The sequence below is a fragment of the Sparus aurata genome, chromosome 10 (genome assembly GCF_900880675.1).
Source record: "Sparus aurata chromosome 10, fSpaAur1.1, whole genome shotgun sequence".
NCBI lineage: Eukaryota > Metazoa > Chordata > Actinopteri > Spariformes > Sparidae > Sparus > Sparus aurata.
In genome coordinates, this window is record NC_044196.1 from 15706141 (window position 1) to 15720022 (window position 13882).

The 13882-nt window shown below is 42.1% G+C and overlaps 1 protein-coding gene across 1 annotated transcript in view; it reads right to left on the reverse strand.

The window, feature by feature from the left end:
• The window catches only part of ndrg2 (NDRG family member 2), a 35677-nt gene that overhangs the window by 18859 nt on the left and 2936 nt on the right, over nt 1-13882 (reverse strand). The window lies entirely within an intron of this gene.

The following is a 13882-nucleotide window of genomic DNA, read 5'->3' on the forward strand; positions in this document are numbered from 1 at the left end:
GTCGTCTGCTGCCAGCAACGTTTGAGATATCAGAGCTTGTATTCCTGCCATCACAAGGTGGCATTTGTTGCTATTTTTTCCCCTCGCGCAGGGAAGAGAAGCAGCTCCCGCAGACTGGAAAATTGCAGGAGAGAACTCATACAGAAATAAAAGGGGCTTCGACTTGAAAATGCACCTGGGTTCTTTCTTTAATCAACCTCTAGACTGTCGCTGGCGGAGCTGAAATAAGAAGCGGCCTGTCATAAAGGAAAACTTTCTCTCCCTCCGTCGCCATCTGCCCTCCTCCTCTTTATTTTAATCTCTTTTTCTCACAGCTCCGCACTCGTCGCCGTCTCTCTCCATCCATCTTTTGTCACGCTGCTGACTTTTTCATTCTCTCTCTCGCGCTCTCTCCGTTTCTGCTAGTCATCGCTCCTCGTTCTGTCTCACTGCGGGTCTTTGTCTCATTTCTGCCATCCTCCTTTCTGCCTCTCCCTCTTTCTTTTTCCCTCCACCCAACAGCGAAGTGAAAAGGGGAAAATGGGCAAACAGTTCTGCTGGCAGACTTCTTTCATTTGCTCTCTCTCTCTTTCTGCTGCCAACCAGTATTAGCAGCTCGGAAACAAAGAGGCGCGCTCAGACACTGAGATACACACCCAGACATACAAACAGTGCGCTAAAGTAGGGCACTGAGCATTAAGGTCACCTATATCGAGAATGTAGGGCTGAAGGCTGAAAGGTTAAACTGGTGGCATTCAGGGGACAAATAAGCGGTTGTGTCAATGTGTGAAGGCGTTGGTGTGGAGGTGTTTACGGCTTGATGACATCAGAGGGACAACAGAGTGATATATTTAATATCTGACCTCATCAACATGTTTCAAACTAGTTGGGGCATGAGCAACGTAAGACTGGGACAGTTGTTGCTGCAAAAACACGGTGACAGGTGGTCGTGTCGTGATTGGGTATGAAAGAGCCCTCCTCGAAGGACTGATTGAAGAAAGGACATTACTGCATGGGCTCAGGAACATTTAGTTAAAAAATGTTGTGGTTAAACACAATTTGTTTGCAGATGACTGCATTCTGTTTTTATTTATATTTTCCACAGTGTCCAAACGTTTGGAATCAAGACTGTGATTAAAAAGTAAGAACATTCTCACCAGGTGTTATTTGAAAGGTTTCGACAGATTTTTCCAAACTTTCATTTCAAAACCCTGCAATTGATTCAGAATAGTTTTGGTTTTGGCCTCCTGGGGCAGCACAACAGGCTTCACACACATTTATTTTAGCTAAGGATTGAGGTCATGTCACGCTGGTAAAAACAAGGCCAAAAAACAAGGGAAAATACAGGTTCTCAGGCAAAACCATTGTCTAATGAACTATGAAAAATGTATTTAAAAATCTATTACTCAAGGCCAATACTGCACATCGCTATCAGTTACCAGCCCCAGCTATAATAGCATCAGTATGACGAATGTAGTAGCACATATTTACAATTCCCGCAGACACTGATGAATCCTATTTTTACTCTCCTTTTAGCTCCATTTTTGGTCTCCACCAACTCCCAAAAAAATATTCAATGTTCACCAACTAGTCAACAACTTTTTCTGTCTGTCGTTTGGTGCGGGTAGTAGTAGCGGTGCTGTTGTCTACAGCTGGCTTTTTACTGGGAATAGACCTTTTTTTTCCTGTCAGATTGCAGATAAAATAAACATATTTAAAAATGCGCTACTTTGGCTCTGATGCAACATCCTCTCACACAATGCATCTCATTGATTTTAGGGTTAGGGTTATTTTGACTGAAAATGAATACTGGCTCCAAATATTGGAACTAGAGTTATGAACCCTGAAAAAGACATATCAGTCGTCCTTATGAAAACGGCTGCATGCTGTAGCTTGGAACAAGGGTGACCAAAAGCAATACTAAGAATCTGGGCAAGTTTTCGTAACTTGCTGCAGTCGTCACATCTTAGTCAAAAAATGATGAGACTCGATACCCGACCCAGAAGATACCCAGTAGTCGTTTGCATTTCCAAACAACAGTCACTGGAGACTTCCTGTTTTCACCTTAGTGAAAATTGGAAGCATACAATTGCTTCCATCACACATGTTTATCACCCTGCTGACACACAAACACACTCTTTCATACACACAGCAGTGAGACCCAGGTGTGGAAGACATAAACACTCTCGAGACCGAATCTGTTCTCTCTCCTGAAGCAAATTGTGTTAGTCTGCAGAGCTTCACCACTGTGACACCTGGGTACCCCAACGTCAGCTTTATATGCACAGCACAGTGACGTGAGGTCTGCATTCGCGCTTTCTGCTGAGGCCGTCTTTCGTTTTTCACAATTCAGCACTGTGACACTGGATGGTATACACATGGAAATGGACGGAAAGTCTGGCTTTTTACTGCAACCAAACTGGACTTGCATATCGCCCCTTTAGAAGGAGTTATTAATTTGCTCGAGTGGTCGGTGGTAAATCCAATTTGTGGTTTGAAACGTCAACAAGAATCGGACCTCACATCAACAACTACTGAAGTGCGGTCAGTCAGAATGTTTTTTTGGGGGGTTTGGGAATCTGTTGCCATGTCTGCTGGACAAAACAGTCCGCGAGCAGAAAAAGAGAGAGAAAAATGAGCGACAAACGTCTGGTGAGAAAGGAGACACAACAGCAGCCACCATGGAGACCCAGAGAGAGGCCAAAGCTCCCCTCATCTCGTCTTTGAGCCAAAGCCTTTGCTCGTTCACCCCCCCCCCTCAAATCTCCCGGGCTGCTTCCCACGGCGTTGGATGGGCATACGTGGATCACCTTGGCTCTCCCCGAGAGACACAAACAAATGAAAGAGTGGCTTAGGAAAAAGCCTGTTTTCTCTCCCGGTCTCTCGGCAGATCACTTTGGCCTCTTGTCTCCTCAAATCCTCTGTCGTTCATCATTCGGCGGCTCTGCTCAGTTCTCCTTTTCATTTTCCGAGCCGCCTATTATTCCCTCCGTCATGATATCACCTCCACTCAGACATCCAGTCTCTGCGTGTCTTGAAAAGTGAGAGCTCTCTCTGATAGAAGGCTGTTTGTTGAAAGAGCAGATGATCCATCACATCCTCGGAAGGTCGTTATGAAAGGAGAGATCGTAGATTGCGAGTCTGTCATTAATAGTTATCGATCAAAAGAAAATAGATTACCTGAAGTTGAAGTTTAAAGTTTAACTCACTTTGGTAAAAAAATAAAAGGTTTATTCATTCACCACTAAAGTTGACATGTCGTCTTCGAGCAACGTCAGCCCCCAAATGTCAAATGATCATAACCCATAGGCTTGAAGCTCAGACAGTTTATTCAGATGCCTCAAAATGTTTTTATTTTCTTTTGAAAAGTGAAAAATTGCACAGAACATGAAGACAATTCAAACTTCTGTTCAAATTTCCAGTTCTTTGAGTTTTGGATTTGCTTAGGCAAAAAAAAGCAATCTACAGACATCACTTTAGATTTAACTGGATCCCGTAAACTGGGAACTTGTGCAGGGCACTTCCTTTTAAATAGATTCTGAATGTTTTAAGTACAGAAAAAAGTTAATCTAAAAAGACCTCACTCTAAATGTTGCATTCCACCTCACCCCTTCCACCGCTGTTGTACGAATCATCTGCTCCCTCAAGTAGTTGCCAGTTTCTCGCACTACGTAACGTTGCTAATGCTAGCTAGCTAACGTTACGCATAACATAAGAGAAGCGCATACCGTAGAACTCAATGTGGTCATTTTTTCCACACATTAGCAACTCCCAAGACTCTTGATGCTGACAAACAAATACACAATGATGACGTTTCACTATTGGCTCACAAACCTTGTTTAGAAGCTGGAACCGACCGTCCGACACAGATATAAACAAAATAATTTTCAAAAGATATACGTTCTACATAAATACATAATCAATATGTGTTTTAAAGTGGTTATAATTTGCCTTTTTTCTTACTTGATGTGTTGGTGACTATGTGCAGCACAAACATGGACTTCCAGGAAGTCCAATCCGCAGAACACAAGAACGAATGTGATTCTTGTTCTCTCTTGTTTATCTATGAAATTCAGATTCTCTCTCCTCCAGCGCAAAACGGCCCTCACAGTCGAGAAAGGGCTTTTAGTCTGCTCGCTCGATGGCTTTGAGGGCGCATCAGAGCGGAGCGCGGGGCCAAACCAGTAATTACCTCGACTAATTATGTAAAATGTACAGAAGACAGCGGTTCAGTTGTTTCGGGTCAGATCTGTAGGAGTGTGTTCAGCTACATGAAAAACACCAACCTGAATGCGACTCAGACGGCTGAATCGATTGTTTCGATTCAGCTCGCAGACCAACAGCCGAGCACATGATCACAGACGCACAGAGATCCATGCAGTCACACACACACACACACACACTGATGCTAATTGACCTTCAAGCTAGGGAACATTTACATGCCGGAGCCATTGGCTAAAAGCTTATAGAGATAAATGGCTCGTGATGGGGACTGGATGGTTGCTGCAGCTGAACATTAAACAGCTTCTCTCAAGGCTGCAACTCCCGAAACTTGCAGTTTTATTATAACATAGTGCATGCATTCAATGTGAATATTACATCAAAAGTTGCTTATTTTGTCCCACTAATAGCCTGACATTAGACTCCTGCGTGATTGCTGACCATCTCATTCCATAAACCACGGGCGCTAATACGCTGCTGCAGCAATCTTCTTTAGGTTTTATAACCTAGCTGCAGGGATTTGCCCCCATTCAGCCACAAGAGCACCAGCGAGAGCGTCCGCCATGTCCTGCGATAAGGCCTGACTCACAGCCGGTGTTCCAGTTCAATCCAAAGGTGTTAGGATGTGGATGTGACCGGGGCCTTTTGCAGACCAGGCAGGTCATTCTATAACAAACCAAGAAACCTAGAAAAGAAGGGAAAGGCTCGTTGCGTCACTGAATCTCGCTTTGGTGCCAGGCTGTGGTGTCAGCTGTGTTTAAGTCTATGGGGGACACAGTAAAACCGACCATGATGAGGAAATGCCTCCAGGAAACGAGAAGTCACACTTCAGAGAGCAGGTTAACAACTCCATGCATCTCCCATAGACTTCAATACAGGGAACACAGTCTGGCACCAAAGCAAGATTCAGTGACAAAATCACCCTTCCTTCTATTTTAGGTCCCTTGTACCAACTGGTAAAACCATTCCTTCATTCCTTCACCTGACTTTGTTCACCAGCTCACTGCTATGTAAGAACAGGAAAGGGCCTTCCCAAACTGCTAAGAGCAAAAAAGTTGGAAAAACATTAAAGTTCAACGGACAATGGACTTTTGAAGGTGATATAATAAGATAGTTTGGAGCAGGAAACAGGCTCTAGCCTACTCCAGCTGCACCCCTAGGTCCAGCCTGAACCCCAACCCCCTAACTATTACGTCCAGAGAGGAGGGACTGGAGCACCCATGTGGCTCTGCAGAGAGCCCCACTTAATAATAATTGTACCATGTCACCACCACAACAAAGCAGACCGCTCGTTGACATTATTAGCAACTGAATAATTGATCATCTCAGTCATGTTATAAATGCCAAATAAACAAACAAACTAGAATTACCGCCTTGCGGTTTTATACCTCTGCGCACCAGTCAGGTTGCCCTTCCTGAGCTGTGACTTACCCTTTTTTCGCAGAATATAACCTCTGACCTATTTCTATATCAAATGTCATAACTTCATCTTGTGACATCGCAGCACAACACCTCAACCTTTGGCCACCAAAATCTAATCGGTTCAACCTTGAGTCATTGTCAACGTTTTCCCTCAAGGCGTTCTCGAGATATTGTTTTTGAGGGACAACTTGAAAGCATCATGCCTCTGTTCACGGCTGTCGCTGAACATCAAAATCAAATAAATACATACTTAAATAGATATATACATTGATTATGTGCATCCCCTTGCAACTGGTGCAGGCTGTGCAGCCATCTGTCACTACCGGAGCCAAGATCTGCCATAAAATACCGCTATATACTGCAGCGTCAATATGGCCTTAGTCCATATTATGTATGTAAATGTCCTCAAAGCAGCATTTAAACTGGGGTGTCCGTATACTTTTGGCCATATAGTGTACAAACCAGAAAAGCAGCTCAATCCTCCTTTTTTAGAAACAGGAACTACTCTGTCAGATAACGTCAAACCAAAGACTATGGTGCACATTCGGTCACAAGCCTGTGCTTCTTCGTCTTCGTCTTTGGATTTTAGCCTGCAAGCTGCTCCAAGCATCTATACATTATCCCTACGAGTCACGCCGATGATCCTACAGCATGTATGGTGTTGTTAAATGAACCGCATGGAGATGGCCTCCTCGTGCTGCCCCCGCTCGGCCTCGCTGGTCCACCCCGAGATGTAACAGACGTCCTCTGTCTACACTTCCTGTCCGGACCATCAGAGCCGACTGTCCTGCTTCATGCAAAACACTTACGCGACTAAATTAAGTTAAACGGCCTCCGCTATGGGCTCCAATATGAACAGCTAATGAGGGGACTACCGTGTGGGTGGGTGATTATGCAGATAAATTAAATAGGTATACATGAATAATAGATCAGATGTCCAGACTCAAAGCTAAACGGACACTAAGTATCTGCTCCTCCCCGTTACTGTGTCTGATTGTGAGCTCACAGCCGATAAAAATGAAGCCAGCGTGGAGCGAACGATGGGAGCTATTATTACAGCGGGCGCCTAATTGCTTTGATTACTGTATTCGCTAAACAGCTGATTGATAACTGTGAAAAATCAAGTAGAAATGAGTCGATGCCGCTCATCCCTTTGAGTTTATTAAAAGGCTAATTGGTTCCTCTGGATGTCGGTAAGTACAGAGTGGCATTTCTGCTTACGTAAGGTTCGATACACGCGACCGACACAGGAAACATCATTAAAATACAACGTGACGTCAATAACAGGGCGCCATTCGTCCTGGTTAGGTCTCAGATCAGATCAGTTATCGATTTAGTTCGTGTCTGATGATACTGCTGCTGAAAGAGTCCAAATTTCGAGGCAGTTGGACCAAAAAAGTTGAACAATTCACACATTTAAAAATAGTTTATATCCTCTGGTCTCTCAGCCAAGAAATGAAATCCAACTGAGCCACCGTCATCCTTTAATTCCCCTCTTTAAATATTACTTTTATCAGAGAGCTTGTCCAGATCTTTCCTCGACTCTGTTTTAGAAACCTGAGCTGAGCTAATTCAGAATTTCCTAGAACTGCTCACAGTTTGTCCGACATTAAAAAACATATTGCTGAAGCTGAAAGCAGATAACGCTCCTGGGAGAGTGCAAACAGAACCAGTTGACTCTGATTAGGGATGTTAATGATTAATCAATTAATCGCTGTTCAGAATTAAACCGATTTAAAAAATGTCTTCATCAACAATCAGAGGCAGGCACGAATACAATAATAATATATTTTACGATAACAGATTACAGATACTTGTTTTTCAAATACATCCAAATTGAACATGAAATACTGGTGTGAGAAAATGGATTTAATTGAAATACAACTAATTGTCTTTTAAAGTATACAAAAAGACATTAAAGCCATTTAGTCGCCTCAGTATGGGCCGGATATTGTTCCCAGTTGGCGAACAGCGACAGACTGTTCAACAACTAAAGATTTAAGCAACTTTACGTTTACTTTATCTGTTCTCTTAATTCCTCTTAATCTGTTCTCATGTAGCTGACTTAGATTCTTAACCAAAGATAGATCAAGTCCATCGTTAAAAGTTTTCTAATGGAAAAGAATGTCGAACGTATTCAATATATTGTCAATAATTAATAGATTGTCAAGGCAGCAGACTATGGATTAAAGAAATAACTTTAAATGTACATCCCTAACTCTGATGTCTTGTTCTATCCACCCACCGCCCCCTCTAAATGGACTTTAATCGTCTCTATATAAAACAACTGCAGTACATCTACACCAAGACTTCTCGTTGAACATCTCTAGTTCTAGCTCTAGTTGTTCTCGGGAGGGCAGTCCAACTTTCAGGTATCTCTTCGTACATATTTATCGATCAGTAGCCTGCAGGCATGTTTTTTTATTTGCGGTGGACCTCCATCGTGGCGGCAGCCCGTGTTGCTAGGAGATCTGAGACACCGCTGCAGACACACTGCTCTGTAAAAATACGCCTCGCATGGACATTGTGCGTACCAGCGGGGGACCAACGTGTTTTGTTTTGTGTTGCCGTTTATTTTCTGCACCGCTCAGCTCTTCCTCTGCCTGTGGATCTATTGACAAACACTCAGGATTATGTAACCGCGCGCTGTGGAATGCTTCCCTCAGTGAACCATCGCCTCTGACAGCACCAGACTGAATGCACATTTGGACGCGTCTCGGGGTTCGCTTCCATTTAAAATCAGAGTGACAGAGTGTAACACTTGCAGCGCACCGTTTAGCTTTATCAAAAAGAAGAAGAAAAAAAAGATACATGTGTATACTCCACTCAACACTTCCAACATGAGAAATATGAATGGAGTTTGGGCAGAGCGTTTGTCTATAAATAGGGTGTTGTAAAGAGCCGGTGGACTCGTGGGAACAGACAGGGCATTGTGCTTCCCGGCCTATCTGTATCTGGCCTCCAGCCATCGGGAAAAAGGACTGAACACCCCCCCGCAAGCACACACTGGCCTAGATGCTACCGTGCTAGCGTAGACACCTACACATTAGAAAATCAATGCGCAGCGACCCAGATGCTGAGACTGCTACGCTTCAGTACACCTACACAGAACATTAAAAAAAATATATACAAAATCCACATTTCAACAAACACCCAGGCTGATTTGCACTAGACACTAGCGCTGGCCAAGAGTCTGATGATGACAATTCAGATGAAAATTTCACTTGCATGGTCAGAATTGACTCCGACTAGACTGATCTCCAACACCAACGCAGGGAGCCAACATTGTTCGCCGCCGCATAAGTCATCCGCTAACTCGCTCATCTTCACTGTGCCTACAGTAAAAAACACATCCGAGCTCATGTCGCTGCCAAAAATAACACGAGTCGTATCGAAATCAGTCACCTGCCTTCAGTTACAGGCACCGTGCTGTCAGTTCCCCTGTGTATCTGTATTCACCGTTTCAAGAAATCAGTCTGATTTGTTTTGTCTGTCATGCACTGGTGGAAATGAGAATTTAACTTTTACTGCTTTATAAACTATTATCAAAAATCCTTCTTAACACAGCCACGGGATGCAGGTCTGAGTGGGAAACGACATTTCTGTTCTGTTTCTGCTGTTCGAGCTGTGCTCTGGTTTCCTCCCAATCGATTCATTTTTAGTAGCCTGCGAGTACAAATTTCAGTGTTTGTTTTCTGTTTACGATGGTCTCTTGTGTCGTGTTGGCCAGGGTTTGAACACACCGGACTGAATCCACTGTCAACAGAGAAGAATCAATGTTTCTGTTGGTGCCAACATTAGAAAATGCTACACTGGCGGCACTCAGATACAACCGGAGCATGTAAATAAAGGCTAGGAGGAGGGTTCATTATTTACATATATATTCACACAACTCACCAAAGCATTTTCATATATCTAGATACAGATTTTATTACAGTGCATAGCAAATAAAAGTGAAAAATGGCATCCCAGTCAAAAGCGGCATCTTTAAATCCTGTCCTTTGTCAAAAAACATTCACATATGATAAGTAAAAGCATTACATAGTCAAATTGAAAAGCCATGAACCAGTGAATTATTTCCCAAAAGTTCATCTAAACGATTACTGTATTGGCTGATTGGCCATCATCTGATGTTCAATAAAATATATCCAAATATGAGATTACTACAATCTTATAATAACATTAATGTTTGTGTGCCTATGGAGTCATAAGGAAAGCCGTATTTCTAATCTCTTGATGTCTTGTTTCATCTGCAGACAAAGACGTCTGAGGCAAGACATCACTGTCCTTGTAGAGTGGACAGCAACCACTGAAAAGCAGCTACATTAGTTAGATAAGTTATTTATGCGATTTAACCTTGATAAAAAGTTAGGTAAAGCAATAAAATACCACGTATCGTCTTTGTAGCGTCCATAATGTATCCAAATTACAATTAACACCACAAGGAGTGAAGATGTTTCAAAACAAGAAGCTAAAAGACGTTGAAGTCGCCCGTTTGGTGTTCACTGATAATTTCCCGTGGGTTTCTCACGACACCTTTTCTATTACATATGGTGATTTGATCTATTTCTAACATAAAAATATGGAAAGAGCCTGTTTTAAGGATCTACTTTACTCTCTTTTTTTGTTTTGAATCATCAATGTTGGTGCCTGTTCCAATTAGCAAACTAATTATCTGCCTATCGGCCCTCCATCACGTTTGAGAATGTCTGCTACAAATGAACAGCCACACTCAAACTGAGCTGTAAATAAAACCCTAACTCTGAAGAGGCAATCAGCTCCGAAACACCATCAGCACTGAAACCCCATCAAACACAATAACACAGTCCACTTACACTACAATAATGCTTCACATTTAATTAGTGGCTTGCGGTCGCGATACAGAGCTCGAATCACAACACCGACAAGTTCTTATAAACCCAACAGCTGGCGCACATTAGAGAGGAGACCAATTCAGCGTCATCAACACCTCAACATAAGGACAAAGACTATATCCAAGCAGTGGAGATGACAACAGTGTTTGATTCCCTGATATTCTGGGACCTGAATCCACCTCTGAAGAATTGCTTGGTATCCAATTATAGCTGTTTACTGGCCTAGTTTGCTAGTATCCACACATTCATCTACCTTTCAACAGTGTTATCAGTGTCTTTTATTTCCTAGCAGCTATCAGACCTCAGTGCCATGCACAGTAAGATGATACAACATGTAGATTGTGTGGTTAATTATTCACTGTAGATCACTTAAAGTCAGGGAAATTACTCAATTTTTCAGTATATTGTAGAATAAACTGTTACATTGTAAAAATCAGAGTGTGCTCATAAGTAATGACTCCCAATTTTCATTTTACATTAATAATCACGATGTAAGAAGTGTTGTTGCTAAAACCAAATCTCCAGAAAAATTCCCTTTCTCCAACATTGAAGGTCAGAATCAAAATCTGATTTGAACTCTAGTACCTAACCACTGTACAACCATGGCCGCTCTAACAGGTCAAGCATATAGTCTTTCCCCTGCAGTCACTACTGATGGATAAGCAAACACAGCGGGAGTAAATGTTAATATTGGTAGAGTCAACAGACAAGGTGACAGTCTGAATACGCTCAGGTAAGTTTCCCCCCTCACGTCAATGGAGGAGGAAGTGCATTTGTGCTTCGGCATATGGAGTAAATATGCAATTGCAATGCTACTGTTATGCTACAGTATCTATTTTTTCCACTTTAATTTCCTCCTTTATTCAGCACCATTAGACAACAACAATAACAATGACACAAATAACGAGCTGACTCCGCCTGCGGTGCAAAAGGTCAAACTGTCAATGACGATCCAAATGAAAACAGACAAGTGTCCAATGATGGTACAGCAAGTCTGTAATGAGGTCATATTGGTCAATAGCCGCCATAGCAACAAGGTCAGTGGCTCAGAGTAAGAATGGGACATACGCCAATGGTTGATAGTCGTCAACCGCTGATTTAAAAGCCCCACCCACTCCAGATCCATGCATACTACATCATACTTACCGATATAACTCCGGTCCTATGAGAACATGTTAAAAAGGCTTTTCTATTGGTTAAAGCTCCCTTTGATAAGATAGATTTTTGAGTCTCATTCCTTACTTGACAAATACACATTTTGGGTTTATGAACTTGTTAAATACTGGCCGCCATCCATAAGTGTCAGTATTTCATGACCTGGGAATGAGACTCAGAATTAACTTATCTTACCAGCCGGAGCCTTAACCCCACTGAAGCGCTGCTGAAATGATACCGCTGGAACAACGATATCATTGTCCATCGCAATGTTTCACTGTGGACATTTCCATATGCCATTTTGGTAGACACGCCCAACCCTAGTTCAGATGCAATGAAAGGTGGCTGCTTGGGTCACCATCAGTTTTTACTAAGACAAACTTTCTTTTGTCAAAAGAAGTGGCACGCAGATCACACTTTATCCTTACAGTCATCATGTATGGATATTTGTGTTATGTCAGCGGGTTCAGAAATGTCTGCAGGCTCCAAGTCTCTGAAGCAAACTGCTCCAGTCCACCACAGTTTAATGATGTCAACAAGTTGATCTCTCTGGATTATTAGTCTGGCCAGAACACAAACACTCGGGGATGTAGCATCAGACCGAAGGACAACTGGTACAGCTGAGGGGTTTATTTTTGGCCCTGACAAATGCATATGACAGGACTGCAGAAAAATGACACAGATCACTGCTGTGACACCTCAACAGCCAAGCTCACACAAATGAACAATGTCCTGGCTATAACCTCGGAGTACTGCAACGTCCTCATGACTTTTAAAGACTTGATGCTAGCAACTTGTTCAGTCTTTTGCCTTGAAATCAATTTTTCCTGAGTTGATGGAAAGATAAAGTGAAGTAATTCTGCATGTGGCGGTATAATTGCACACAACTGCCTCACCCCCACAGGCATCTTATTATATCTTAAATACATCAACTATATTGTTTCTGTGTTCAAACCACTTAAATAGTCTAATCAACAGTACAAAACCCCAATGGCTTTCTTCATTAATTAACCTTTTCAATGCCCTTATAAATTAATTAGCAAAGGGTGGAGAACAATAATGTTTTATTGATTGAGCTGCTCATTCTTATACGTTCTTGATGTTAAGAACCTTACTAAGTCTATATGAAGAACAGCCTTTGCTGGTGAGTCGGTGTTACACAAGACTCAGCTCATTGATCTGAAGAGGACAATCTGAACTCGAAAGTGACCTATGCAAATACCCCATGATTTGTAATTTCCGATGCAGGAACAGGTCAGCGGGAAAGCTAACATGTCTTCCCACCAACACGATAAGCTTGCAAACATTAAAACAACAGATACGCTGTTTGTATATGACTGTTAAACAGTGGGAGGAGGGTTCAGGTCATCTTAATTCAATTAAATGAGCACTACAATGATTTTACAAAATATCTATTCTAACGTAATTACATCCTGCAGTCGTAGGACCTGAGTCATACAGACGAAAACAGAAAAATGTAGTTTTCATTTTCAGGGGTTTTCGCTGTTGGTTCATGGAAGTTATCAGCTGGAATGCATTAATAAAAACATATTTTTCCTACTTTTTCTTCTGCAGATTGTACTGTTTTTATCTGCTGAGGTTTTAAGATATCAGTGTCTGATATGTCTGTCTCCATCTCCAGTACAATAGAGGTGAAAATAATTTTCTTTGTGCTGCACAGGGCATTGAAAAGTGACATTATGAAACTGGCATTCCAAATTCAAGTTCACATTTGGGTTTTATTGGCTTTCTGCAAAGAAACTGTCCCTAAGGAGGCTGCCCACGGTCAGTCCCAGAGACACAGTGCCTACCAGATTCTTTCAAATATCACTTTTTAACCCTTGAAACTCCTTTTACCATGGTTGCATAGATTGCTGCAAGACTCCTAAAACTCAGAAATAAGTTATTATTTTTGCACTTCTGGTTCCCTTGTCTGGAGGTCAGTGGGTTTTGGGTTAAATGCCTGAAATTAGGTCTGTGGTTAACACAAGCTTGTCAGATCTTTTGTTTAAAAGGCAAATAAATCAATTAGTACTTATGACACTTTTAAAACATTTATGGGTCTCAAAAAGGGCAGGCGCTAAAAATGATAACAACGGTGGCTACATGAGACTTCAGAGGTTGTTGGGGACTTTAAACGTCATCACACTTTAAAGGCCGACTTTAGCTGCAAACTATTCCAACTCTCACCTTTATAACTTCAATTCATAGTAAAGTGTGTATAGTATAGT